The following is a 24,563-nucleotide window of genomic DNA, read 5'->3' as shown; positions in this document are numbered from 1 at the left end:
CCTGTTAGCTTTCTCAACGATGCCCGAGTAATGAAGCTTGAATGTTAAGGCGCACTCCAGCTTGATTCCTAGCTCACGAACATTGTCCACACGTTGCAGAAGTTGGTGATTTATCGTATAGTTGAATGCCACTGGTTTCAGCTTGCGATGGAATGAGATAATATTACATTTTTGTACATTCAACGTGAGATAGTTTCTTGAGCACCACTCTTCGAAAGTATGGATTAGGTGCTGAAGCCGCAAGCAATCGGCGAAGCTACGAACAATCACATAGATCTTCACATCATCCGCGTAGAACGATCGACAACCAGTTGGGAGGATCAGTCCGGCCTCATTCACAAAAATCGAGAATAGCAATGGTCCCAAGTTGCTACCTTGAGGAATACCGGAGTTGTTTGTAAAATAGTCCGATTGCTCTGATCTGGTTCTAACACAAAGTTTCCGATTGGTCAGATAGGACTTGAACCAAAGAGTTAAACCCGACGATACACCGAGTTTTTCAAGTTTAGCTAGCAGTATGGAGTGGTCAACCCGGTAGAATGCAGCCTTAAGATCTGTATATACAACGTCCACCTGCGCTCCAGCTTCCATACTCCGAAGACATAAAGAAATGAACGGAGTTAGATTTGTTGAAACTGATCTCTTCGGATAGAAACCGTGTTGGTCGGGAGAAATGTAATTTCTGCAGCAATGCGTCGTTGATGATGATTTCGAAAACTTTAGAGCAGTGATGTGATCCCTCGGTAATTTTCTACGTTTCTCTTGTCTCCTTTCTTGTAGATAGGGAACATGAATGACGATTTCCAACGCGTAGGGAACTCCCCCTGCTGTAATGAAATATTGAACAGCTTCGAAAGCGGTGTTGTAAGCTCTGAACAGCATCGCTTCAGGATGCTTGAGGGGATCCCGTCAGGGCCAGCAGCATTAGAAAATTTCAGCTTCTTGATGGCGGATTCGACGAGGTCTACTGTAACCGAGGTCATCGAAAAATTGAAAGCATCACTGGGAGTGTCCCTCACGACTTCAGCAACTTGGGACAACGAAGCCGTAGTGTCATTGAAAATGCTGTTGAAATGTTCTGCCAGAAGATTACATTTCTCAAGGGAATTGCTGGCGATTCTATCACCCAGGTGAATTTCGACTGGTAGACCCTCCTCGTTTCATTTGGTATTCACGAATGACCAGAACTGCTTTGGATTAAGCCGTAAATTAGCCTGCACACGCCTTGTGTAGCTCTTGTAAAGAATGCGGTTATATGTGCGATATTCGTTGCTCGCTGTTGAAAATAATCGTTTGGTGAATGGGTTACGAGAACGACAGTATTTACGGAGGGCCTTCGATTTCAGACGCTTAAAATTCCGTAGTCGAGCATTGGACCATGCGGGTTTGGGAGAGGGTCTCCTCAATGGGACAGAATCAGTTATTGCCCGGCCAACGACCTCAGCGAAGTAGTTGACGGCTTCATCAATAGATGAACACGTGTCAAGGAACTGCCAATCTGCCTGGGCAAGCGATTGACTCAGCGCGACGAAATCTACATTTCCTTCAATACTTATTAAATTTTGCCAATTTATTGTACATAGTCTACGTACGATCAGACGCTGGTTCCCAGGCTTTTGAATAGCTATTACTTTAACCTGTCTCCATGCTGGTGGAACTATATTGAGTTCCATATAGGAATTCTACAGGTTAAGTAATCGACTTTTAGCGATATCGGGGAGGTTTTTTAGAAGGTCGAATTTGATCATATCGCTTCCCGGAGCAGAGTCATTCGATGAAAGAAGCTCCATTGAAAATTCCAGCATTGTGAATGGTTCATCCAGAGAACCGTTACTTCGGGCTGTATCCCGTAAAGTCGGCTGTGCTGGGACAGTGTCTGGACAATCCTTTTTAGCGAAGTCGAATATCAATTGAGAGGAGTATTCTTCACTCTCATTGGAGGATGGGCGGTTTCGCATATAGCGAGGCTTGTTCCATAGCGTTATCATCGAGGTTTCTCTAGAAAATCGCTCGATGAAAGTACGCCTGTCATTTATTTTCTTCGCTTTCAGTAATTTTTTAAGCTGTTTTCAAACTTTAGATACTTTTCAAAAAGCTCAGATCTTTCATGTCTACGATAATCTTTAAAGGCATCGGATTTTTCAAGATACAACTTTGTGCATTCGTCATCCCATCCAGGGGTGGCGGGAATTCTTCTGAATGATACACTTGGAACACGTCGTTTCTGAGCTTTTAATGTGCTTTTGTAGATCAGTTCGGTAAAGAAACTATACTCTTCCAATGGTGGCAGAGGATCGGTAGAGTCAATACCAAAAGTTACCGCCGATGCAATTTTTTTCCAATCAATATTCCTCGTGAGGTCAAAAGGAACTGATTTTTGACGACCACATTTGATTGAAATAATAATTGAAGTTATAATATTCCACAGACAAATATATCTCAAGATGGCTCTCCTTAGCAAGAAATTTTGCTATTCGTGTTGCTTCACCAGTGTTCAAGATAGTCAAGTTGAAATCGTCGCACAAATCATAGAAAATACCGTGTGAGTTCATATCGCCCAGTATTAGAACTGGAGATGAGAGAATAGTAACTGAACTCCAAAGCTGAGGGCGGTTTATGGAAGTCCTTGGAGGAACATATACAGAAGCTATGCAAAGATCTTTGTTCTTCACATTTATTTGGCAAGTGACAATTTCAATGCCTGAATTTGTTGGGATTGAGATTTTATAGAACGGGTAGCACTTTTGCTCACCACAAGTACGCCACTTTAACATAATGCGATCTATGTCATACTTATATGCGATGTTGATATAAACTGTAGTTATTCACGATATTTACGATGTACAGGTTCGTGTTATACGGTTTCTGGTTGTCTGGGGAATAAGAATTGATCAAGAATTTATGATTTGTGAGTGACTATGTTGCGTGACGTTGCAAAGTTTTGCACTTCTCAACTAAACTACTCAACAAACCAATAACCAAAATGTTTCAAGCTACTCAAATCAGAAACTCTTGCTTAATTGTTATAGGAAATTTATCGCACTTTCAAAATCTGTAATAATTGCTATGGACTACTTAAAAACATCAGTAACAAAACAATACATAACTGGTAAAAAACAGGCAAAAACTATTTGAACGTCACGTATATTGTGTCCTAGGAGATTGTTTTGTTCTCCTGCTCGGGATAAGTTCCGATCACGCACACCATGTGCTAGGTGTATGTAAGGCAGGTTCTGTGAGTCGTTAAACTTTTGACACATTTCACAGTGTGAATTCATCATGACAATACCTATAACCTGTCGGTATCCTGATATGAATCTTCATCACTTCTAGTTTCAAAGTTTTCAAACCAGTAAGGTGTCCGGAAAGTATCAGGTTCCAATCATTATTAAGACATTTAACAGGACCTAAAATATCTATAATTTAAACTACAGGCAATCATAGCATTGATAAATAATATAATTTACTCGGTAATTTCTAGATTTTACCTATTCAAAAATCATATCATATGTGTGTACATCATATGATTTTAAAGTCTTATTAAATATTGCAATATATATATGAGTCCATTGATTTTTTATTGGATTACGTTCGTGAGTCATCTTTGTCTCATGATTGAAGTATGCTTGTGCGATGACGACGACGATGACGACGACTATGATGCATCAACGAAAATGCGTTTCGGAATTTCTATTTCTGAAAAGGGACCAGTCGGATCGAATGTACCTTTCGACTGTACCTATTGTAAAAGCAAGAAATCAGGCGTAACATCTGAAAATGGCACAAAATCTTTTGGAAATAAAAGTTATACGGCCCTGTACACGCGTATCGAAGCACGCCCACGTAAACCAATACCACTAGTGCAAAGGGGATAATTTCCCCTACCCGATGATGATGTTTGGTTTGCGTGAGCGTTTTTCGGTTCACGTGTAAAGGGTCTTATAACTTTTGTTTACAAAAGATTATGTGCCGTTACCAAATGTTACGCCTGAAATCATCGGCTACAGCTCGTTAAATACTCTGTTGCAAATTTACTGAATACTTGGCATTGGTCTGGTTTTCAAGTTTGAATTATCGTTAAGACGTGAGATGTTTTTTAGTTGTTACCTAATATACTGTAGTACAATTGCCGCTACATAATGCAGGAATCGCTGAGCAAGATTATTATTTAAAATATTTTGTTAAATGATTGTGATTTTGATATCCAAAATGGGAATGTTCTGTGTCGAAAACATGAATGATTCACCTTCGGTAAGATTTCACATATTCTGCATAGGTCTAATCTAAGGTAAGATCTTGGTACTACGATTAAATTCGAATCTTCTTTATTTGTTGTCCAATACTACTCGCATAGGAAATATGTGCTGCCATGAGTTAATGTAGTTAATTAAGTAAATCATGCAGTTTGTTTGTGAGTGCTGTTAACAATTATCATTATAATCTTTAACAATCAGCCGTTGAGAAAATTCCTGAGAAAACCATTGCTCGCACGCCTAACAGGCCTATCACTGATGTAGACATCTTTTGCTGAGTACTGAGCGATATTTGTTCAGTAACAAACTTGGTATTTACTGCGGTAGCAGCATCAGGTTTCCGATGTCTTACATTGTTGCTTCGGCACTTTTTTCTTGAGCTCTGTCGATTTTTTGTGTAAACAATGTATCGAAAATAGTTTGGACTATTTTTAGCTTCTGACCTACTCTCTCCCATTCAGAGAGATCTTCAGCCATGTTCAATCTGATTGATATTCTAATTATATCAATAAAATTGTTCGTAGTCTACGGTCTAGTCTGAGCTCATTTTTCCTCACCCACGATCTTCTGCACGTAAGCGGTTCTGTACTATGTGTAGTCAGAGTAAATGAATGACTGGTTCTGTTGATCGTGAATCTGTTCTCAACTATTGATCGATTTTTAGGAAGGTATGGATGTTAGTGGGTCTCCCTTAGCTCAGTCTGTAAATCCACAGTTGTAAATATAGCTTATGTTGGAGGCGACTGGGATCGATTCCCGGTCCTGTCTAGGAATTTTTCGCCTTACCTGGACATAAACCATTTGAAATAAAAAACGTGTAAAATTTTGTGATGTATAGCGCACACGTTGTTAACGATTGATTTGACATAGATTAACACGATATTTTATGTAAATTTAAACGCCATATTGCATCAATCTGAACTATTCTATACACGCTTGCAAACAATTTCGTTGGATATTTTAACTTAAGCCAACTAAAAATTTAAGCGATGATTAAAATTCAGATTTTTATTGTATTAAATTGCCATACCATTATACTAATGGCAAAAATGGTACTGGCTAAGAATGTTCTCAATTAATAACTGTGAAAGTGCTTAAAGAACACTATTTTCAGGGGTGTAATAAAGCTAAAGAAGCATCATTCGCTTATTCACTTTTGACGTAGGACTTCGTCTGTGTTTCTATATAGGGATACACTTTGTGAAACCCGAAAATGGAACATGTAACAAAATTATGAAAGATTTTGATCATTAATAACTCTGCTGCCCCTGGACCAATTTCAATGGTTTAATCACTAATCAATCAGAAATATGTCTACGCAGCAATAGCAGCTTTCGACTGATGATTTTCAACAAGAATCTACTTTAAAAAAAGTAGTAATGTGGTAATGTGGTCACTAAATAAACGTTATTCACAAACCCAGTCGTCATACTCGAGTACAACTTGGTTGCACCTCATTTTGCTTTAACCTGAAAATATATAAAAGAGCGCTGCTGTCTAGCCTCAACTCGCCATTTTCTCTGCTTGATCGTCAAGCAGTTCAGTTCGGTGTTAGCTCGCTCTCTCGAGTTGTTTGAAAAGTTCATTGCGATAGTGTTCGTGTTCTCTCTTTCGCGGTTTGTCGTGCGTGTGTGTGTGCCCCGTAATGGGGAAGCATCGGTCGCGAAGCCCGGCGAAGGTCCAGAACCCCGGAGAAGGAAGCTCCGGTGTGCCTACCTCGAACAGGTTTGCTGTTCTCCCCATGGATGGGAATATCCAGCCAGCTGTGTTGGAAAAACGCAGTAAGAAGAGGAAGAAGAATCGAGGCCAGTCCGATGTCACTGCGACGAACAACAGCGATGTTGGAGATTTCGGTGACGCTGCCGAAACCGTGAATACTGCCGAAATGAGCACGGCAAAAGTGAAGCTACCTCCATTGGTAGTGAAAAATGCCCATCTTAATGTGCTCATTGCGGATCTAGCGACGCTGGGTGTTAAAGCCGAATACAAGTTGGGCAGAGTCGGCACTAAAGTGATGCTCCGTACCAAAACGGAGTTTGACGTGGTCGTCGCCCACCTGAGGACTTCCAAGGTGGAATTCTTTACCCACGACATTCCCGATGAGAAGCCGTTCAAGGTCGTCATCAGGGGCCTACCAAACTTCGACCCGAAGTTTATCGAATCAGAAATCAGGGACCGGTACAAGCTGGCCCCAAGTGCCGTGTATCGAATGACAAGAAGAGACGAGAATGTGAAGGCGTATCCGGATAGCCTTTTCCTGGTACACTTCCAGAAGGGAACGGTGACGCTCAACGCACTGAAAGCCATCCGGTCCATCAATTCCATCATCGTTCGCTGGGAGCCATACCGTGGCGGCCATCGCGATGTGACTCAGTGCCAGCGGTGTCTGAACTTCGGACACGGTACCCGCAACTGCAACATTAGGCCACGCTGCGGAAAATGCGCTCAAGACCATGCCACCTCCGAATGTGCTGCGGATGAAGCTGTGGCGTCCAAATGCGCCAACTGTGGTGGTGCTCACCAAGGATCCAACAAGCAGTGCCCTAAACGCGAGGATTTCAAGCGCATCCGAAATCAAGCGTCCACCAACAATCCACCAGCACGAAGGAAGGATAAGGCCCCGGCTTTCAGGACAGAGGACTTTCCACCTCTTCGTGGACAAGTGAATCCCAGGGTGCGATCCGCGCCCCCTCAAGAAACATCTGGATCTTCTGCTGGACAAAGCTCTCCATCCCCCCCTGGATTCTGGAGGCAACCAACAGCTCAAACAAACAATCCCGATCTGTTCTCAGCAGACGAACTGATGGAGATTTTTATCAACATGACCGGTGCTCTACGTAAGTGCCGCAATAAGCCCGAACAGATCCAAGTGCTCGGTAAGTTCATCATCCAATATGGTGTCTAAACCGCTAACCATCGCTACCAGGAACGCTTGCTCTGTAAGAGCTAAACAGATTGAGCTTGCCGACTTCCTCCGCAAGCATAGCATCGACGTGGGTCTTCTAACCGAAACCCACCTAAAGTTCGGTGACAGCTTCTGGTTGCCTGACCACAACATTATCCGGCTTGATCGCACCAGCTCCAGGGGGGGTGGTGTAGCGGTCATCGTCAGAAAGGGAATCAAGTTTTGCACTCTGCCCCACATCCGCACTTCTATCATCGAGGCCATTAGTGTGGAGGTGGAATCACCAACTGGAAACGTCCGGTTCATCGCTGTTTACTGCCCACGCCAGTGTACCGCAAGCAACGGATTAGGAATCCAATTCAAGAAGGACCTGACCGCCATCACCCGTACTAGCTCCCGATTCATCGTTGAGGGCGACCTGAACGCCCGCCATGAAGCTTGGCGGAACTACCAGAGGAATCGAAACGGATGTCTATTGTTCGACCACGCACAACATGGACTGTACACAGTGCAATTTCCGGACGAGCCAACTTTCATCTCTCCAGCGGGAAATCCCTCCACGCTAGACTTTTTCCTGTCAAACATCGGACTATCCAAGCCGGAGGCGCACAACGATCTCAGCTCCGACCACCAACCGGTGGTGACTGAAGTCGGTGTCAACGTGGTTCCTGCTAGAGGCTGCCTGCGTAAAGACTACCACCATGTCAACTGGGTGCAGTACGGTCGAATGGTGGACAGCAACATCGATGAAAATCCACTACTCGACACCGTAGATGACATCGACCGGGCGTTGGAAGGACTCCAACAGGCCATATCCGAGGCTGACGAGACATGCGTTCGACAAGTTCCTGTGAGGGGTAAGTTTGTTGCTATTGATTCCCACACCCAATTATTGATTCGATTGAGAAATGTGCGTAGACGCCAGTTTCAGAGGACTGGAGACCTGGGCAAAAAACGTGAAATGGCCGATCTGAACAGGCAGATTGCTTCCAGAATGGACTCACTCCGAAATGAAAGTTTCGGGCGTGTTATCCAGAATCTGGACGACCGCTCCAGACCATTCTGGAAGGTAGCCAAGGTCCTGAAAAATCATCCCAAACCCGTTCCACCTCTCAAAGTCGAAAATGATGACGATCGGCTTTTAATTACCCCACAGGAGAAAGCAAATGCGATCGGCAAGCATGTCGCTTCATCGCATTTGCTTGGCTCGACTATCCAAAGTCCGCTCGATGATCAGGTTGCGCAATGCGTTCAAAACCTAGATACCTCCCCTTGTGTCGTGCCTCCGGCGGATATGATTACAGTACAACAAATTTGCTCAGCGCTGAAATGCACCAAGAACATGAAGGCTCCCGGGTTTGACGGTATATTCAACTTGATCTTGAAGAGACTCAGCATGAAAGTGCAGTCTCTTCTAACCGCTATCTTCAACAGATGTTTGGAACTGCACTACTTTCCAAGCATCTGGAAAGTAGCAAAAATCATACCAATCCGCAAGCCCGGTAAGGATCCAACATTGCCTTCAAGCTACAGACCAATCAGCCTCCTTTTAGCGCTGAGCAAATTGTTCGAGAAACTCATTCTCAATCGTTTGCTCAAGTTTGTCGAGGAAAATAACATTCTCCTTCCGGAACAGTTTGGATTCAGAAAGGGGCACTCCATCAATCATCAGCTAGTACGGGTGATGAATAACATCCGAAGTAACAAAGCTGTATCCAAGTCCACAGCCATGGCCTTGTTAGACGTTGAAAAGGCGTTTGACAGGGTTTGGCATGATGGACTTGTGTACAAGCTTTGTAACTTCAACTTTCCTTTACATCTTATTAAAATCACCCGTAACTACCTCCAGCAAAGGTCGTTTAAGGTATCGTTGAATGGTTGTCTCTCAGACACGTTTTCGATCCCAGCAGGAGTCCCGCAAGGTAGTCTGCTGGGCCCCTTGCTTTACAGCATTTACACTTCCGACATTCCTCCCCTCGGTGACGGTTGCGTGTTTTTCCTGTTCGCAGATGATACCGCAATAGCCGTCAAAGGAAGGATGCCTCGCGAAATAACGAACAAACTTCAACGATGCCTTAACGCCTTTGCTGATTATGCCACCACGTGGAAAATCAAAATCAATGCCACCAAAACACAAGCGATCATGTTCCTCCATCGGCAATCGCCCAAACTGAAACCGGCTCCATCTTGTACTGTAATCATGGATGGCACAAGGGTTGAGTGGTCCGCCGAAGTAACCTATCTCGGGATGTTGTTCGATGAAAAGCTCCTCTTCCGTTCGCATGTAGAGAAAACAGTAGTCAAGTGTTCTGCCTTGGTTAGGTGTCTGTTTCCGCTGATTTGCCGCAGATCCCGCCTCTCAAGGGTGAACAAACTGGCCGTCTACAAACAAATCATAGCACCTGCGATCCTCTACGCAGCTCCGGTGTGGGAATCATGTGCACAGACTCACAGGAACAAAATCCAGGTCGCTCAGAATAGAGTGCTGAGGATGGTACTTGATCGTCCTTTTGACACTAGAATAACAAATTTACACGAAGAGGCAGGCATTGCCAAAATAGATTCCAGAATTAACGAAATTAAGACTAAATTTGCACAAAAATGTAATTTATCAGAACATGCTTTGATAAGCAATTTGTATATAGTAGATTAGGTGTATATAGTAGTTGTAGGTTAGTTGTAGTTGTAAATAGTAGTTATAAGTAGTCTTCTTTTTCAAATTTTCAAGCAAACCAATCCCACCAAGGTGGTCATTCTCTAAAACAGGCCTGATAGGACTAGGAACTGTAATTAATAATAATTGAAATTTCACAGGAACTAAAGTTGAAAAGACGCATCTGTGTCACTTGATAAGTTATACATGTAAACCACACAAATTCAAGAAATATAGATCATTTAAAGTCGAAAAAAAAAGCCTCAACTCGTTTTCTCTTCGGAGGGCGTGGTGCGCAGGCAGCAGAAGCAGCAATAGCAGCAGTAGGAAGGTGGCGTTAGTTTAGGTAGTCCACACTTTTCTTCCTAACAAGCAACAATGACTGGTCATGGCAAAGGAGGAAAGGATCTTAGTAAAGAAGGCGCCAAGTGTCATCGCAAGGTATCTCCGATTTGATCTACGAGAAAACACGAGGTGTGCTGAAGGTGTTCCTGGAAAATCCGTGATGCTGTCACCTACTTTGAACACGCCAAGCGTAAGCGGCCATGGATGTCGTCTATGCTTTGAAGCGACAGACGCACTCTGTACGGTTTCGGAGGTTAATCATCGCCAACGTTGGCAACAAAACGGCCCTATATTCAGAACCACACGCCCCTAATGACCACACAAAATGCTCTCCAGAGTTGTAATCTTGTAACAAAGCTTGGAAGCAGGGGAGCAAGTGATTTTGATCGATTCTCTTCATATTTCGTTACTAACTCATTAATTGCCTTTGCTTTGAAGAATTGACATTGGCAAACTACGCAAAGGGAGAGTGTCGCTACTTGATAGCAAACTACTCATGATGGGAGGAGTCTGTGTAGCTTACCGACGTGTGCAAAAAGAAAGACAATCAAAATTTCAATTAGTGATTGTTTCCCTAACACCGACATCATATTGAAACACCATCGTGATTATGCATTGTAGCATTCTCTGTATATTCCAATTGGCACAGTAAGTGCTTCAGTGTTTACACTCCGCGTTGGATAGAGTCAATATTCGAAGTGAATGAAGTGTTTATTGAGAAATTCTGTAAAAATCTTCAAAATGGCTCAACACATGGCTGCAAAATATCTCCGCGATTATCGGAAGCACGTGAGAGACTAGGAGGCAGGGAAACCTGCGAAACAGTCGCGGACCATTTCTGAACGCGTTCGATTGTGTCGAGCCAACAAGAATGCGGCTAACGGCGCCGATGGTGTAGTGGTAAGCGTGATTACCTCTCACCCCATCAGGCCTGGGTTCAATACCAGTCGGCGCCGCCGGGATGTTCTGAGGCATAACATCTCTGATCACGCCTTCCTTCGGATGGGAAGTAAAGCCGTTGGTCCCGGTTCATGAGTTGATGGGTCGATAGGTAGAGTCCAGGTGTGGGAGCTGCCTTCCTGGCACGTCGGCAGCATTGGTGCTCAGCACGGAAAACAAGATCGACAGAAAAAACAAACCAAAGGAAAAAAAAAAAAAAAACAAGAATGCGGCCAAAGGTTATCCTAATTTAAGGATTTATTCAATTTCAAGTGAATTGTTCATTTTGGAGTTAAGTTTCTTAAACATTTAATATATTAGTTAATGAAGCATAAAAAAAAATAATCTCGTAGTTCAACGTCAACAATGCGGTCGTGCTTTGGACACAACCCTTAACTTTTTTTATTCTAATGTGCTAAATTCTCACTATTTTATTACATTTCATATAGTTACACTAGCTTAATCCTCAGTATTTTTGAAATACAGTGAACTCTCTACAACTAGTTGGGACTACAAGGGACGTTGAGTTATAGAATTATCTAGTATAGAAAAACAATCTCATACATTATCGCTATCACAGTTGTTAGTAATGACAATAATTTTTACTATGGTTCTATCCCTCGATACTGAGTTAGTATACATCGAGTTGTGGAGAGTTGACTTTTATACTCGAATTATCTCTTCTTGCATTCATATCTTCTTACTTCCCACTCACAAACTCATTCACTTTAAATTCGTTTCGCTAGTTTGGTTTGAAATGAGCCATTATGTGTGTCTCCGATATGAATAACAATTTATATGAAAATATCATGTCCTGGATCAAATCGTAATGAGCCCTTCTTTTCGGACAACACAGTCTAAAAAAAAAACTTCAAGGGACAACCCTATGGGGTTGTACGCAACGTGGTCTTACATAATAAATCTTATTTGTTAACTGCAGCAGAAGCTTGTGTTTTCTGCAGGAATAGGAATTTGAGCGGGGTTCTCTCTGTTTATGCTCTTTAGTATGACGCGCTTGACATAGATGGCCCACAGCGACTCACGAAGAGCTCCTGATTCCGATCAATAGCTGTGTGGCTTCTTCCTCCTTCTATGGATGGTTATGCTGGCAGGCAGCTTTTCGTTGTGTACTGGAGAACACCACCACTCACCACGCGGTGATTGAATAAACACCGTTTGGTGAGACCGAATGGAATTCAACTTTAAAATCTGTGTCAGGGAAATCACTTTTCACAGGCAATCGGTGATTATTTTAATTATCATAGCAACAATTGCACATTCGTGAACAAATGCGTAGGAATATTTCTGATCGATTGGTGATTAAATTATTGAAATTGGTCCAGGGACAGCTGAGATATTAACGTTCAAAATCTTTCATAATTTTGTTACATGTTCCATTTTCGGTTTTCACAAAGTGTACCCCCATATAGAAATCACAGACGTAGTCCTACGTCAAAAATCATCAGAACGCGTCAATATTGATAGTGCAACCGAGATTTATGAACCTGGAATCCCTGGCGTGTGCTAAAAAGTGTGTGAACCAATGGATCCCGATGCATATGTGTGTATCCGGATGTGTATCTCACACCTTTTGTGAGATGCCCCGCTTGGCAAATGATCAAGTAAAGTACCTTTTCCACGTTTGTTTCCTCCGATTCTAGCACATATGCACATCTAGATATTCCATAGACCACCATCTCTCGGGCACAGTCATGCCAACCCGGACCACTCAACGACCCATGCTAGTGGCTCACCGTCTTGACACATTACAATTTATGCTCTTTTCAATGTATGTGATTTAGATAAAATTTATTTTTAAAACACTGTATCTTTCTTTTCGGACCCCAAAGCATACAGGCCAACCAAAGTGAGAAAACCGCATAAAGTACATGCTCACCCACTGAACACAGAGTGTTGTAGTTGTCCGAGTAGGTACCGTCACACATTCCAGCACTGCACAGCATCGCACCGATCGCAACGGACGAGCGAAATGAAATAAAACTATCGCGGAATAATATGCACATATTTAAGACAATAATAATGGCAATATATTTTGATTTGAATCTTAATCAATAAATTTCGCTTGCACTCCAATCTCGTTTTTCACTTCACTCACCTGCCACCTGCCTGCCATGATTTGCCCTGCACTGACTGTTTTGTGCACGGACTGGAGTGCGAGCTTATCCGCGCGACAGATCTGGAATGTTGTTGCGATCGTTTGGTGAAGTGCGCCAAACTGACCGAAATGGATTAGGGAAGGGTTGGCAGTTTTGACTTGTTTTGGAGAGAACTTTAATAGCATTTGAATCTGTTTTGTACTGAACCAGTCAGAGTCCGCGAAAGACTTTATAATGATCCTGAGGATCCTAGTCAAATCCCGATTCGAAATAGTCAATATACAGCCGACTTTTGTGACATCATATACAACGGTCTGAAAAGAGGGTGGGCGGACCCTGGTGGGGGCTAAAATCGATTGTTTTTGGAAGATTAACTTATAATCTAGCACTCCTGAATATTTAGGCGTTGGGTATCTAGGGGTCAAATGTTGATTAGAAAAAGTGAAAAGTTGAATATGAGTCATAAAAACCGAATATTGACTCTATCCAACGCGGAGTGTAAACACTGATGCACTTACTGTACCAATTGGATTATACAGAGAATGCTACAATGCATAATCACGATGGTGTTTCAATATGATGTCTGTGTTTGGGAAACAATCACAAAATGATATTTTGATTGCCTTTCTTTTTGCACACGCCGGTAAGCTACACAGACTCCTCCCATCATGAGCAGTTTGCTATCAAGTAGCGAAACTCTCCCTTTGCGTAGTTTGCCAATGTCAATTCTTCAAAGTAAAGGGCAATTAATGAGTTATTAACGAAATATGAAGAAAATCGATCAAAATCACTTGCACGCCTGCTTCCAAGTTTGGTTACAATATTACAACTCTGGAGAGCATTTTGTGTAGTCGTTGGGGGCGTGTGGTTCTGAAAGTCGACAAACAGGCACAGTTAAATTCTATTCCTACTGTAATAAGCTTGTTGACCCTGAAAAGGGCCGTTTTGTTGCCAAAGTTGGTGATGATTTAACCGCCGAACCGTACAGATTGCGCCTGTCGCTTCAAAGCGTAGACGACAACGTAGCGTAGAAAAACCGTCTCCAAGGGGAGGAATGTCGGAAGTGTAAATGCTGTAAAGCAAGGGGCCCAGCATACTGCCTTGAGGGACTCCTGCTGGGATGGAAAACGTGTCTGAAAGACAACCATTCAACGATACCTTAAACGACCTTTTTTGGAGGTAGTTACAGGTGATTTTAACCAGCTGTAATGGGAAGTTGAAGTTACAAAGCTTGTACACAAGTCCGTCATGCCAAACTTTGTCAAACGCCTTTTCAACGTCTAACAAGGCCATGGCTGTGGACTTGGATACAGCTTTGTTACTTCGGATGTTATTCATCACCCGTGCTAGCTGATGATTGGTGGAGTGCCCCTTTCTGAACCCAAACTGTTCCGGAAGGAGAATGTTATTTTCCTCGACAAACTTGAGCAAACGATTGAGAATGAGTCTCTCGAACAATTTGCTCAGCGCTGAAAGGAGGCTGATTGGTCTGTAGCTTAAGGGTAATGTTGGATCCTTTCCGGGTTAGCGGATTGGTCTGATTTTTGGTACCTTCCAGATGCTTGGAAAAGAGTGCAGTTCCAAGCATCTGTTGAATATAGCGGTTAGAAGAGACTGCACGTTCATGCTGAGTCTCTTCAATATCAAGTTGAATATACCGTCAAACCCGGGAGCCTTCATGTTCTTGGTGCATTTCAGCGCTGAGCAAATCTGTCGTACTGTAATCATATCCGCTGGAGGCACGACACAAGGGAAGACATCTAGGTTTTGAACGCATTGTGCAACCTGATCTTCGAGCGGACTTTGGATATTCGAGCCAAGCAAATGCTCGCCGATCGCATTTGCTTTCTCCTGTGGGGTGATTAAAAGCTGATCGTCATCATTTTGGAAGGTGGAACGAGTTTGGGATGAATTTTTAGGACCTTGGCTACCTTCCAGAATGGTCTGGAGCGGTCATCCGGATTCTGGACAACACGCCCGAAACTTTCATTTCGGAGTGAGTCCATTCTGGAAGCAATCTGTCAGTTCAGATCGGACATTTCACGTTTTTTCTTCATCTCCATCTCCACTCCTCTGAAACTGGCGTCTACGAACATTTCTCAGGCGAATCAAGAGTTGGGTGAAGGAATCAATGTCAATAAACTTACCCCTCACAGGAACTCGTCGGACGCACGCCTCGTCAGCCACGGTTATGGCTTGGTGGAGTCCTTCCAACGCTCGGTCGATGTCCTCCACGGAGTCAAGCGGCGGGTTGTCGATGATGTGCCTGTCTACCACGCGTCCAAACTGGGCCCAGTTTACGCGATGGTAGTCCTTGCGCAGGCTTGAAGCACCCAACAAACAATTTGAGCTGCTTTAAGGCTTAATAAGCTATTTTTTAGCTGAAGAACCAAATTTTTGACTGAATAAGCTCTTGTTCTGCTTCCAATGTTTGTTGGGCAGGAACCACGTTGCAGCCTAGTTCAGCCACCACCGGTTGGTGGTCGGAGCTGAGTTCGTTCAAGGCTACCGGCTTTGACAAGCCGATATTTGTCAGGAACAGGTCTAGCGTCGATGGGTTGCCCGCCGGTGAGATAAATGTTGGTTCATCCGAAAACCAAACGGAGTACAGCCCATGCTGCGAGTGGTCGAACAGCAGACGACCGTTCTGGTTCTGCTGGTAGTTCCGCCAGGCCTCATGACGAGCATTTAGATCAACTCCAACTACGAAGCGGGAACCGGTACGGGTGATGGTGGACAGGTCCTTCTTGAATTTAACCACTAGTCCACTGCTGCACACTGTTTCCAAAGGTGCAAAAACGTGATCGAAATTGTTTTGACCTCTTAAACTTGATTTTTATGCTATAGTGTCTTCAGCAAAGTTTTTCTATGAAATATTTCACATATTATAGAGGTATCAGTTTGGTGATTAATCCCCCTAAAAGTGAAATGCAAATTTTCGTTTTCCTATTTTTGCATAAAAAAATTTGCTTTGTTCGGCAAAGTTGTAGGACATATTATTAGAAAAAACTTTGCCAAAGACACCATACGTCTATCTGTTGAGTAGAATGGGTTTTTGTGGAGTTTTCTTTGAAACACCCCTAAAAACTAGTTTTTTCAAAATAACTTTTTCTGGTAATTTTTTACAATTTTTAAATGTTCTACAAATTTGTCACACTCAAAAAAATACACAACTTTTGCGGAAAAAGTGTATTTTTAACTCTCATACTCATTGAGTTATTGAAGATTTTAATCTAAAAAACGCACCTTTTTGGTATAAAATCTCTACAAGCCGCAAATTTCCGCAGATGAAACCATTTACATAAGAAACTATACAGTAATCACTATTGAATCCATGTATAACCGTTGGTCTCTCGCTGTCCCTTGCATGTAAAAACAAACACTCAAAAATCAACGAAATTGTACTGGTAAGAGCCCAATAAGGCTATCCATGAGACGTTTTGCAGTTGACCCGATAGCTGAAAAGCTTTAAGTGTGTGAGAGATCAGGTATTGCCTGATACAAAATGTAAATATAAACAAAGCTGTTTTCTATGGAAAATATCTGTCAGTTTAACTGTGAACTGTCAAAACTTCTTGGTAAACAAAAAAAAATCAGCTTACGACAACTGTCTCATGGAATGCCTTATTCTACTATGCAACTACTAATGCCATGGAAGGTTTCCAGAGATAGAATTCCAAGAAATTTAAAACAATATGAGGTATGGTTTTCAACTGTTGATTTCTTTTCTCTCAAATTATCAATCAAATATCACTGTTAATCCTCACTATCACTTTTATCATCGCCTGAATCGTCATCTGACTCGACCAAAAGATTTTTCGCATCCTTCGATAATGGAGTATCCTTTTTCTTCGGAAATCCTCTAATGGACGAAATTAGAGGATCGGACGTCTCCAGCAATCGGTGTAACAGGTCTGTATTGGTTACAATCCTCGAGAACTTCCTTGTATGATCCTCTCTGTACCTTCGTATGTCCTTGTTTCGTGACTCTAAGGCCTCCTCCGATAATTGACCAATAGGGGTCAGAAAAGCAGAAATTACTTTGGCTCCGTGAATGAGGATTTTGTGTACAGATGCAGGCATTGGGTACCATTCATATAAACCAACCAGCAAATGGGCGGTTTTCAATGCATATTCATCAAATTTTTCGAAGTCGATTTCACATCCTGGAAATAAAGCTTAACAGTCATAACAAGAACGCAAGGAATATAGTTTTATCATTACCGGAAGCTAATGTTTCAAGAATGATTTTGCAGCGGTATATCACCTCAGCATTGATTCCTGTGATCTGTGCTGAATGTTCCCAATCTTGGAAAAATCTCCGGGCGGTGTTCCCATCGTTGCTGTTGCCGCATCCACCGGAACGTGGTTTATCGACGATCAAACCCATTTCGGTCTTGAATCTAGCCTGGATGTATGTTTTTCTCTTCAAAACGATTTGCTTGTGCTCCTCTGATCTCACTTGCCATTTTCTTATCTCAAGACGGTATGATAGATGCAACAAGTACTCAAAAAATCGTATATAAGCGTGAAGCAGTGACAACCCGAATTGAAATGCTTCCTCGTTCTCCTTCCTCAGTCGTACTGCGCTCAAATTGTTCATCTCCGAAGGTTTTGCTGAACAAATGTAGCAACATTGGGAAGAGGTTGATGTTAAAGCACTGCACATTTTGCCATCAACCATCGTCAGCAGCATTTTGTATTTGACCAGTAGTTGTCGACCGAAGTACTGCATCTTTGCCGGCTGTAGCTCTGCTATTCGGCTATCCAATTTGGCTTTTTCTGCGGTAATAAGAGCTGGGGTCTCTTTGGCAAACTGCAAGTGTAATGGTCTGCAAAATTTTGTAGATGAAGGCCGAGGATTTTCAAATAAGATTTTTCCGTTAGCGACAATATTAATTGGAACAATAGATGTCGCATAAATTTGACTGTCCGATGAGGTACCATCATCATTTGAAAATGTTTGCTTATATTGTGCATGATCGCCACTGCCGTCAAATCCGTATTTAACCGTTAAGACCAGATTCTGTAAGTCTTCATCAGAAAAATTTGCAATTATTTCCTATTTTGTCATAATAATGCGCTCAGCGGTATGGTCGAGAAGTGCTTGCAATTTAATCTCCATGTTGGTTTCGCTTATAGAAATTGACTGCTGTTCCGGATAGCAACCAACCTTTGCCTCCAAAATTTTTTTGTACGCTGGATACAAATTGGCATTGCGACTTTTCGCTCCCTCTCGCAATTTATTATACTGTGCTACACTTAGATGAGCATCGTAAATCAAAGCCAATGCTTCTTCTGGAGAATACGAAACACAAACAGCTTGAGGTGAACTACTCCAAGATTTCAGCATACGTGTTGCTCGGGTAGGTGTCGTTTGAGTGGCAATTTGAACTATTGATGCCTCGGCCCTCCTGCCTTCTTCACGTAACTTCATCGACGATGCAAATGTGTTGCAGTTGTTCAGTTCTAAGTTATGCAGTTTTGCGCCTTTTTACACAGTCTGAACTTTCACTAAACGAATGCTTCTTTCTACCCCTCTCTCCACTAGAAGTCGACGGAAGCTGAATGAGTGCGGATTGCGGCAAAACATAATCCTTATTCAAATAATCAAGCTTAATAACTCTATCTTCTTTCCGGTTATATTTTTCCCACAACTTTTTGAAATATTTGCTCAAATTATAGACCTGGTTATGAATTTCTGACCGTATGTTTCCAACATCGTCGAGGGCATAACGAATCATTATATGTTGAGTCAGGAAATCAGTTTTCACCTTTTGATCACCTTCAGTTGATCTCCACAGTTGGAATAGAACACTGTGCTTGAATTCACCTGCAGTGATGATTGTTATTATCTGTTATCTGGTCTGCATTTTACAGAAATAACTTTCAAACTTACCTGTTGAGGATGATGCCATATTTCGGTAATGTTTTAAACCTTATTTTAGTTGAAACTAGACTTCCGACCACACTAAGCAATAAGCTACTTTCAACGTCTCTAATTGTAAACAACGCATGAGATCATGGTTGCCAAATAAAGTGAAAAAAAAAGTTACGATCTCAGGTAAATAAAAAAAAAAAATTCTGTGGAATGTTTAGAACATGAAACATAACGAGTATGCAGCTATTTATTACATTTCTAAACCATTTAAGTATTCACAGTCAAAATCGTCTATCTGACAACACTTAATTTCCACGCACGAGACGCGCGAGAGCTTGCGAGCATAGAATTGGGCGTTCTCACCAGTACAATTTCGTCGATTTTTGAGTGTTTGGTTTTACATGCAAGGGACAGCGAGAGACAAACGGTTATACATGGATTCAATAGTGATTAATGTATAGTTTCATATGTAAATGGTTTCATCTGCGGAAATTTGCGGCTTGTAGAGATTTTCAATACCAAAAAGATGCATTTTTTAGATTAAAATCTTCAATAACTCAATGAGTATGAGAGATAAAAATACACTTTTTCCGCAAAAGTTGTGTATTTTTTTGAGTGTAACAAATTTGTAGAACATTGGAAAATTGTAGAAAATTACCAGAAAAAGTTATTTTGAAAAAACTAGTTTTTAGGGGTGTTTCAAAGAAAACTCCACAAAAACCCATTCTACTCAACAGATAGACGTATGGTGTCTTTGGCAAAGTTTTTTCTAATAATATGTCCTACAACTTTGCCGAACAAAGCAAATTTTTTTATGCAAAAATAGGAAAACGAAAATTTGCATTTCACTTTTAGGGGGATTAATCACCAAACTGATACCTCTATAATATGTGAAATATTTCATAGAAAAACTTTGCTGAAGACACTATAGCATAAAAATCAAGTTTAAGAGGTCAAAACAATTTCGATCACGTTTTTGCACCTTTGGAAACAGTGTGTGCTGGTGGCATACTATCGAGAGAGTAGACGGCGATGAACTGGACGTATCCAGTCGATGACTCCACCTCCACACCTCGCCTCGATGATAGAGGTGTGGATATGGGACAGAGTGTAGTATTTTATTCCTTTCTTGATGACGACCGCAACACCACCCCCCCCCTGGAGCTGGTGCGATCAAGCCGGATAATGTTGTGGTCAGGCAACCAGAAGCTGTCACCGGACTTTAGGTGGGTCTCGGTTAGAAGACCCACGTCGATGCTATGCTTGCGGAGGAAGTCGGCAAGCTCAATCTGTTTTGCTCTTACAGAGCAAGCGTTCCAGGTAGCGATGGTTAGCGGTTAAAGGTCACCATACTGGATGATGAACTTACCGAGCACTTGGATCTGTTCGGGCTTATTGCGGCACTTACGAAGAGTACCGGACATGTTGACGAAAATTTCCATCAGTTCATCCGCTGAGAACAGATCGGGGTTGTTGTTTTGCGCTGTTTGTTATCTCCAGAATCCAGGGGGGATGGAGAGCTTTGGCCAGCAGAATCACCGGAAGTTGCTTGAGTGGGATGCACCCGCGAATTTGCTTGCCTTTACTGAGGAGCACGAAGAGGCGGGAAATCCTCCGTTCGAAATTCCGGGAATTTGTCCTTCTTGCGTCCTGGTTGGTTGTTAGTTGCCGCCTGTTTTCGGATGCGAAGTCCGATGAAGTCCTCGCGTTTGGAGCACTGTCTTTCGAAACCGTGATGAGAACCACCACAGTTCGCAAGGCAGTTGAAAGTGGCGTGTTCTTGAGCGCAGTTGCTGCAGCGTGGCTTGATGTTGCAGTTGCGGATACCGTGTCCAAAATTGAGGCACCGCTGGCACTGCGTTACGTCACGTTGGCCGCCACGGTATGGCTCCCATCTTACGATGATGGAGTAGATCGATCGGATGGCTTGCAGTGCATTGAGAGTCACCGTCCTTTTCTGGAAGTGCACCAGGAGGAGACAATCCGGGTACGTCTTCACGTTTTCGTCTCTCCTTGTCATTCGGAAGACAGCGATTGGGCTAGCTTGTACCGGTTGATTTCAGCTTCGACCATCTTGGGGTCGAAGTTTGGTAGACCCCTGATGACTACCTTGAAGGGCTTCTCATCGGGAATGTCGTGCGTGCAGAATTCCGCCTTGGAATCCTTCAGATATTTCACGGACACTTCGTACTCCTGTTTTGTTCGCAGCATCACCTTGGTGCCGCCCAGCGATGAGAGATCGCCAATCAGCGTATTGAGCGGTACTTGCTTCACCACCAGTTGACTTTCGCCGCACTCGGGCCGGCAGAATTCTCGGTTTCGACGGCGTCGCCGAAATCACCGATGTCGCTGGCGTTTGTCGCGGTAACATCATCGCGTCCGCTCGTACCATCGGACTGTCCTTGATTCTTCTTCCTCTTTTTCGTCCGCTTCACCGGGACTGGGTTGGTATTCCCTACATCGGTGGGAAGAGTAGTGTACCTATTTGAGGTAGGCACCGAGCTACCCTCACCACTGTTCTTCTTCTCCGCTTGGTCACGAAGTCTGCTCCGGGAGCGCTGTCTTCCCATCACGCGATGCGACCGACACTACTGACGAAGCGACGTGCAGTATATCTGCGAACGTGTGTAACAAACAATAGGTTTATAGGTTTATCGAACAACTCGACAGAGCGAGCAAAGACCGAACTGTACTGCTTGACGTTCAAGCAGAGAATGTATGATGGATGAGTTGAGGCTAGACAGCAGCGCTCTTTTATATCGTTTCAGGTAAAAGCAGAATGATGTGCAACCAAGTGGTACTCGATTTTGACGCTCGTATATTTCAGTCTTAGGGCACCTAAATTTACATGAATTTTTCTAAGTGTGTACATATTTGATTATGACGACTGGGTTTGTGAAGAAAGTTTATTTCATGAAAACAGTGATCACATTACCACATTACTACTTTTTCAATAGTTTCTTGTTGAAAATCATCAATTGTTGTTATTGATGCGTATTGGTGATAAAATCATTGAAATTGATCCAGGGGCAGCAGAGTTAAAAATGTTCAAAATCTTTCATAATTTTGTTACATGTTCCATTTTCGGTTTTCACAAAGTGTACCCCCATATAGATATCAGTAGTCCTACGTCAAAAGACAAAAAACCATTGGCTTGTCTGTGAGCTCCACGTATATCATTCTCTGCGTTATTCACTAAGGAGGATGATAGGAAATGCAACTAACATTTAATTTCATAAATTTTTGCTTATAAAGGAAGTTCATGTACATACTAGCGCTGGTAGTGAGAGAATTCTGAAGACAGCAACTTTCAACAAGGCCAGGATCACGTGATATTTTATGTTGGACCCAGATTCGATATATTATAGAGCCCCTGATATGTAATATGAAAGTGAAGCGCCTGTAGTGGCGTAGTTCATAATTAAAGCTGAATCCAATGGCACAGGCTTGTTGGTCAAACCCAGTAAAACAACTTTGTCCAGCACAGCAGCACAGCACATATTTTTTTTTATTGGGTATCAAGCTGGAGCTGCGTGACAGCTTAGTTTTCAAGACTTGACCCATTTGAATAAATTTTGCTTCTATCTTTGACAATACAGCAGAAGGACTAGCCTATGCTGGCCGCTTGAACACTGGATTCCGTATGTATTGTTTAAAGATAGTTATAGAAAAATGCTGTGACGTGTGCGCGTAGAAACATCCGCGTAGTAATCCGATTGAAGAAGTAAATCCGTGTCGAACGAAATATCTAAATTATGTAAGTTACGAAAACCACGTGAATTTCGAACATCGTGCAAAACAACCAACGCGAGAAAAAAAGACTTATTATCATTTAAAGAGTGCCACCAAAATAAATGTGATAGCCTATGTTGGCTAGTTGATTAATTTTGGTTTCCTCCCTAGATATTCTACTTATTTTACTGTTGAGCTTTGTTTCAAATTAGTTAATTTAAAGAACGTATCAATCATTTCAAGATTTCGCGACCGCACCGAACAAATTCTATACTTAATAAGCTCAAAAGCGTTTGACAAGCTCTACCTAATTGCGTATCACTTCTGCGTAAGCTCCGTAGACGTAGGCGCGTTGAATCCGACAGCCGGCAAAGGTTTAACCTGTACCATCACCGCTTAAGGAACGACCTCGAGTCAGTACAACCGTTTAGAGCTAAACATCTAAATTACGTAAGATACGAAATTCACGCAAATTGTGAACGCCACGCGAAACACCGTAGAGAAAAAACAGCTTATTATCACTGAAAGAGTGCCACCAAAATAAATGTGATAGCAGGCAAGTTGATTAATTTTGGTTTCCTTCCTAGATATTCTACTTATTTTACTATTGAGCTTTGTTTCAATTTAGTTATTTTACCGCACATATCAATCATTTCAAAATTCCGCGATCGTACCGAACAAATTCTATACTACAGAAGCTCAAAAAACTATTGGTGAGCTCTACCGCATTGCGAATCACTCCTGCGTAAGCTCCGTAGACGTACACGGCGAATGAGAACGACCCAAACCCGAGTCCAGCCCACTCACAATCGCCAAAAGTGCAGGAGCTCAGCGATGAGTAAAATTTGTTTCATGGTTTCCTGTGGAAAACCTAAAAAATCTGCCGGAAAATGAGGAAATTGACGAAAATTTTATTCAGTCTCGGAGTAGTACCAATAGGCTGAGTGAATTCAATCTGTACTTTTCTCAAATTCGGGAATTTTTCCCTGGAAAATCCTGGAAAAACCTGGGAAAACATGAGGCAAATTCACTCATCGCTGAGCTCCCGCACTCCCGGCGACCACGAGTAAACCAAACTCAAACTTGGGTCGTTCTCATTCGCCGTGTAGACGCGTTGATTCCGACAGCCGCGAAAAGTTTAACATGCATGAATATCACATAAAGAAAGATCGATTTTACGTAGGGTTTAGCTTGCTTGAGCTTGATTGACCGCCCACGGTTGCTACTCTGTTACTGCCAGATCAGCTGTAATTACACAGAGAACCAATAGACGATGCTTGGGACTAGCAATCATCCTCGATGTGTAAAAACTGGTGATCTTAAATTAGCCAATACCAGCGCCGGCCGCGCCCGAACACAGGTCAAGAAAGGAATGGGAAGGATTGTGTTGACATGACACTCGCTTTGATGGAAGCCGAGAACACCTCTGCACTTCCACGAGGAATCACTGGGATGTTGGATAAGAGGGTTGGGTTTGCAGCAGGGTTCGTTTTGGTAAACGATAAGCTGAATTGATGTCCTAACGATCATATAACGCGAAGGAGCTTGGGACTAAACCCACGGTCTTCTGCTCAGTAAGCAAAAACGTTTGCCACTAGGCAGACGAGCACCTTTTTAATCACCGAGTTGCTGTTATTACCATGTAGTCGTATTAACAAATAAAACGATTGACGAATCTTGAATGTGGATGGGCCTGAGATTAGACTCATGATGTTCTGCTCAGTAAGCAAAAACGGTT

At 42.5% G+C, this 24,563-nt stretch overlaps 1 pseudogene; it reads left to right on the top strand.

The window, feature by feature from the left end:
- Positions 1-10,189: 10,189 nt before the first annotated feature.
- LOC135712191 (uncharacterized) overlaps positions 10,190-24,563 on the top strand; it is a 37,891-nt pseudogene continuing 23,517 nt past the window's right edge.

Source organism: Ochlerotatus camptorhynchus, unplaced genomic scaffold, assembly GCF_037179485.1.
Source record: "Ochlerotatus camptorhynchus isolate MF236.1 unplaced genomic scaffold, CSIRO-AGI_Acam_v1.1 ptg000463l, whole genome shotgun sequence".
Lineage (NCBI taxonomy): Eukaryota > Metazoa > Arthropoda > Insecta > Diptera > Culicidae > Ochlerotatus > Ochlerotatus camptorhynchus.
The sequence above is the reverse complement of the archived record's forward strand: the minus strand, read 5'-3'. Positions and strand labels throughout refer to the sequence as shown.